General features: G+C 36.8%; 1 protein-coding gene across 2 annotated transcripts in view; it reads left to right on the top strand.

Moving 5' to 3' along the window:
- Positions 1–5,501, top strand: part of tsc1b (TSC complex subunit 1b) — a 40,875-nt gene that overhangs the window by 19,199 nt on the left and 16,175 nt on the right. For both annotated transcript variants that reach the window (XM_016475555.1, XM_016475556.1), the window contains one exon: positions 4,638–4,640. The gene's annotated coding sequence lies outside the window, so the exon portion shown is untranslated. The remainder of the gene's footprint in view (positions 1–4,637; positions 4,641–5,501) is intronic.

Genomic DNA, 5,501 nt, shown 5'->3' with positions numbered 1-5,501 from the left:
GGGGGAAAGAAAGAGATGGCCTGTATCCCAGACTTGATTCTGGGTTAAATTGCACTGCAAGTTGTTACTGATTACGGAAAAAATCCGTTACAGCCTTGAACTAGACTAAATCTGGATCCGAGAAATGATACAGCCACAACAAGAGGAAGGTTCGACATGTTTTTTTTTAAATATTTTTTTAATTTATTTTTTTGTCCTCTTCTTCTTTTTAGCTTTACAAGTATTACTAGTGCTTTTAAAAGTTATAAAGCAACGTAAACGAACAACGGCCATAGATTCGTGATTATTATTCACGACTAGTCAAACCTGTGAATCCTATCCTTCTGTAATCTCTCTAAAACATCACTAATCTAATGGCCATTTTGAAGCTTTATCCTAATAATAAATAAGTCAGACATCAGTCAAGTAATTGCTTTGACGATACTAACCTTCAGTCTCAAGCTCAGTTATCATATTCGCTCAAAAATCAGTAGGAAACTGATAATAGTATGGATGATGTCTTTTACCCTCTCACTTCAGTGCACTGCAGATGTTCAAGGATATTATTACTAAGTTTGCTTTCTGGGTGCCAAATACTCAATAAGACAATGACAGTATTCTGTAGAGCTTAAATGTACTGGTTTTTGTTCTATTCTTATACTACCACATATCAGTTTGAGGAGGTAAGTATCAGACTCAAGGTCTGTAATTTGAGATTTTGTCGAGCTAAAAGTATATGGACTATAGCGATGAGAGCTGTACGATGCCAAGTAGACAGTGTAAAATATCTCAGAATTTCCACAAAATGGCCATGTTGATAGTCAAACATCATTTAGGAATTGCGGATGTGGTGGTCATACTCAAATTGTTCCCAAATCCTGTTGTCCCCTTGAAGTCTCTGCTGTTCCTTCTGCCTTGTTATCTAGAGCATGTACAACAATCCTCTTTTAATGCCAACAACAGAAACTTTGAATGAACAAGATACAAGGTACAATCAGCCTGGAAAGAAAGAACCGTTTAAATGTGAGCTCCTTTGCTGGAGATGAAAGTTCTGGGGTTTGTTGGGGGAGAGAAGGCAGGGTAGGTTGGAAAAGGTTCTTAAAGCAGTTGCTTGTGTTAACTGTGAATGACAAAAATAAAATCATCTTCAATGTTTTGCACTACAGATTGGGGGTTGTCTTGATTATTTTCCTCCGTGATTAATTTCGCTTTGATGTCTGGAATGAAATGAAACACAATTTGAGGCCTACAAGCTACGCTGGCAAGCAAACATCACTTCCTTGAATGTTGGCCGTAATTATTTGAAGCTGATTTAAATGGGTAATACTTGTTGACAAACAATAGATAAAAATCTTTTGTCACTTATTATTTATTGTTTCAAATGTCTCCTTTCGTGTTCCACAGATGAAAAACATAGGTTGTAAATGACATGAAGGAGAGTGAATTATTAATTTCTCTTTAACATTCTCTCTCCCTCCTGAAGACATTTGAATTATTATTATTGAAAAAAAGGCAAAATTACCAATAATTTGTCTACAAACATTTACACGACCACTAGAGGGCACTGTTGTTCTTGATTATCAACCATCAATCAACAGGTGCAGTCGAATCGTTATTGACTCTCCTGAGCGTTATGGCTCAAAGCATATCTACAGATTAGCATGGGTGCTCATTTGAGGTACAACGATATATTGCATTAAAGGTTTTGCACTTTCCGTACAGTTCTGTAAGATTCAGTATATGTCCTATTCGAGGGGGTAAAAAACTGTACACTAGCTTGCTGGTTTTAGCTGGTCTCCCCGTTTGGTCAGTTGGTTTTTAAAGTGCTTTGAGTACATTACAGCAGGCAAAGCTGGAACTGATGACACTACTAATCGATCTTTGCCATTTTAGATCAGCAAATCGGGTTAAATATGTTTTTTCTCGCCAGATTTTTATTTTAATTATTTATCTACAAAATAAGTAATTTTCATATACTAAGCTCGATGTCAAAATATTATATATTAGTGAAGTCTGTGAACCGAATGGAGTTCAAACAGCTTATATTTTATGTAGATAGTGACCTAAACATATGGCACATATGGTGCAATTATTCAGTCCCTGCGCGTCTTGTTGAAATTCAGTGGCAGAGCGAAACACGACGAGAGCTTCTACAACTGAGAAAGTAAGATTAGTTTATCAAACGTGTGCATATGTAGAACTATTTCATGACTGAGTCAAAAAAAAAATCTTATGTTTAATTTAGCAGTACTCTGAGGGGTCAGGGAAACTGATGCAGAATAATTGGACGCAGAGGGAATCCATACCAATTTGTGATTTCAGAATCTACTTGAGAAATTAGATGTCAGTGCAAATATGAAATTGCTCCTCAATGTTTTCAAAGATTGTATGAAATTTCAAGTATAAATCTTAAGTATTCACAGCAAAGGGATTTCACTCTTCTCTCTTTGCCAACTTGAAATGCAACCCAGTGAAATTGTCAGGACAGGCTGAGGCAAGCTGTGCCATGCGGTCATGATTGGGCTATAAAGAGTCTTATTTTTATTTCATTATATCTCCGTTTTCTCTTGAAAGTGCTGTAGATTCCTGGTATCAAGGGCTCGTCTTTATTTTTTCATGCATTTGAAAATTATAATTAAAGGATAACTGTATCCAACTGTGAACGTGTGAAATACTTTCAGCATTGTAGTATATCTGGGTCTTGTGTGTAATTAGAAGCCCAGTTAAGGCAAAACTAATTACAATTAACACGGTTAGTTATTTTTGCAGAATGGCAACGTGTTTTCCCCTTATCGTTCCAAGAACTGAAGTGTCTCAGTGTGATAAAAAAAAAAAAAAAACATATTTTATTTTAATGCCGTAGCATGTTCATTTTCCGGCATCCTAAAATCCCGGTTATATTTAAACGTTTGTGTTTATTCCATATGGACACTTGCTGAAGCAGAAACGCTAAACAAGAACATTTTGGTAAGCATATTTCATAGACACCCCTAAAAACTACTTAATTTGTCCTCATTAATAGCTTAAAAGTCCATGAATAAATGATCGTTAAAGAGGATATGTTTTGCTTTATGTTTAGCTAAACGCAAAGTGCACAGAAATTGAATGAATATGAACGTTTATCCGTGAGCCCACCCCTGCAATCACATTTAGACAGCTCACACACACACACCTCTACACCCGGTTTCACAGGAGGGGGGAAAAAGCTTGAGTAGTTGGACCTTTGAGATGAGAGTAAATTCAATTAACCGAGGGTGGTTTGTGTTTTCCTCACTTCTGAATCTGTTATCCAAGTAGACTCAAAACTTAAAAAGGAGAGAAGAAAGGAAACGAGAGCAAAAGGGGAACGAGAGGGAGAGAACAAGGGATGCGCGCCAATCCCAGTGGTTTAATTATTTTAATTATCATCCTCTTTCGGCTTTTCTAAAAAAGGGGCCATTAAAGGATGCCCATTTGGGTTAATCTGATTTTTAAAAAAGCAAGATGGAGGAAGAGATAAAAGGCTGCTGATGTCAGAACTAATCAAGAGAGTTAAAACTGTTATTATATGATCTGGGACTGGTGTGAAAAATCTTTTGAAAATACCTTTCTCCTGTTTCAAACACACCAGCAATTCGCCATTTTTTGTTTTTTTTATGCAGATATATCTAAATATGGACAGAATTATTGTTTAACTTATTATTTTAATTACGTTACCCATGTGATTTTGTTAAAGGGTTAGTTCACCCAAAAATGAAAATTCTGTCATTAATTACTCATCCATGTGACATCAGTGGTTCATCCGCAATTATACGAAGCTACGAGAATACTTTTTGTGCGCAAAAGAAAAAACCCCCCACTTTATTCAACAATTCGTCTCCTCTGCATCACCCTGGTGCCATTTTGTAGAATATCCGCTGGAAGTAAACAATGTATGCTATGCTGTTCTGTGTCAGTTGCGTCACGCCGGATCCGTTTCCTATGTTGTTGTGATTTGATCTGAACGGAAACAGTGTATCCGCGTGGCGCAGCGGACACAGAACAGCATACAGTGGGTACGGAAAGTATTCAGACCCCCTTAAATTTTTCACTCTTTGTTATATTGCAGCCATTTGCTAAAATCATTTAAGTTAATTTTTTTTCCTCATTAATGTACACACAGCACCCCATATTGACAGAAAAACACAGAATTGTTGATTTTGCGCACAAAAAGTATTCTCGTAGCTTCGTATAATTGCGGTTGAACCCCTGATGTCACATGGATTATTTTACAGATCTCCTTGCTACGTTTCTGGACTTGGGAACATTTCAGTTGCGTTGCTGTCTATGCAGGGTCAGACAGCTCTCAGATTCCATCAAAAATATCTTAATTTGTGTTCCGAAGATGATCGAAGGTCTTACGGGTTTGAAACAACATGAGGGTGAGTAATTAATGACATAATTTTCATTTTTGGGTGAACTAACCCTTTAAGGCGCTGCGGTCACATTAACCGTTGTTTGTCGAATTTTCACAAGCGACAATCATTTCAATCCATCCAATTGGAAATTTAAGCTGCGTCCCAAAGTTGAGTGTGCACACTTCGAAGGCCAGGAGAGCTGACCAGAGGACAATCCTGCCAGGATAGGTGGAGCTAGAATTGCTCATTTTTGTTTTTATGTTTTACGTCATAATAGAGGAGACGGTGATGTACCTCAGGTTTAGCCAAGACCGAGGCCAGGCAAGTTACACTGGTTTGCTGCGTCCTTTGCCGGATTACAACTTTAAATGCAGGAATTGGCTTGGAGCTTACTTGAATAATGTAATGATTCATATGAAAAACTACAAAATACACACACACATAGCAGTTCGACCATGGTGATCATATGTAGACAGGTTTGCAACCCGGATTGTTTTGGCAGTTAAGCATAAAAATAAAACTGTGAATAAAAAATAAATAAATAGAGCATTGTACAGCTCAATGTTCAGCGGCAGCTGTCACAGCTGAACAGAGCTCTGTTTGACCGCTCCGAGTCCTTCAGATGCAGCCTTTGATATAGTTAGCAAACATTTGTTAATATTCTGACAAAATGTTGATACTTTCATTTTCAAAATAATCAGAGGTGGACTGTAAGGAAGTACATTCGTTAAGTATTCTCGAACAAATATAAAGTTCTAAGTTTTCTTTTTTTCTCACAGACCGCAACACTAAAAATATGGTCTTTTACAACATGATGCATTGTTGTAGATTCAACTACCCAACAGTATATTTAGTAGGCAACTTTAAATTGAATAACCTTGAACATATTCAGAAGTAAAATGCAACATACAGAGTAGTGCAGCAGTAATATTAATGCAAAACCATCCTGGCGAATTATTTTTTCAGAACAATACTGTATACCTTTACTTTTACTCCCAATACCTTAAGTATATTAGAGTATGCAAGATAATACTTTTAGTTAAAGGATAGTTCACCCAAAAATGAAAATTCTGTAATCATTTACTCACCCTTAAATTGTTCCAGGTTTGGAATTTTCATTTTTGGGTGAACTACCCCTTTAGCTAA

Source organism: Sinocyclocheilus anshuiensis, unplaced genomic scaffold (genome assembly GCF_001515605.1).
Source record: "Sinocyclocheilus anshuiensis isolate Anshui unplaced genomic scaffold, SAMN03320099.WGS_v1.1 scaffold488, whole genome shotgun sequence".
NCBI lineage: Eukaryota > Metazoa > Chordata > Actinopteri > Cypriniformes > Cyprinidae > Sinocyclocheilus > Sinocyclocheilus anshuiensis.
The sequence above is the reverse complement of the archived record's forward strand: the minus strand, read 5'-3'. Positions and strand labels throughout refer to the sequence as shown.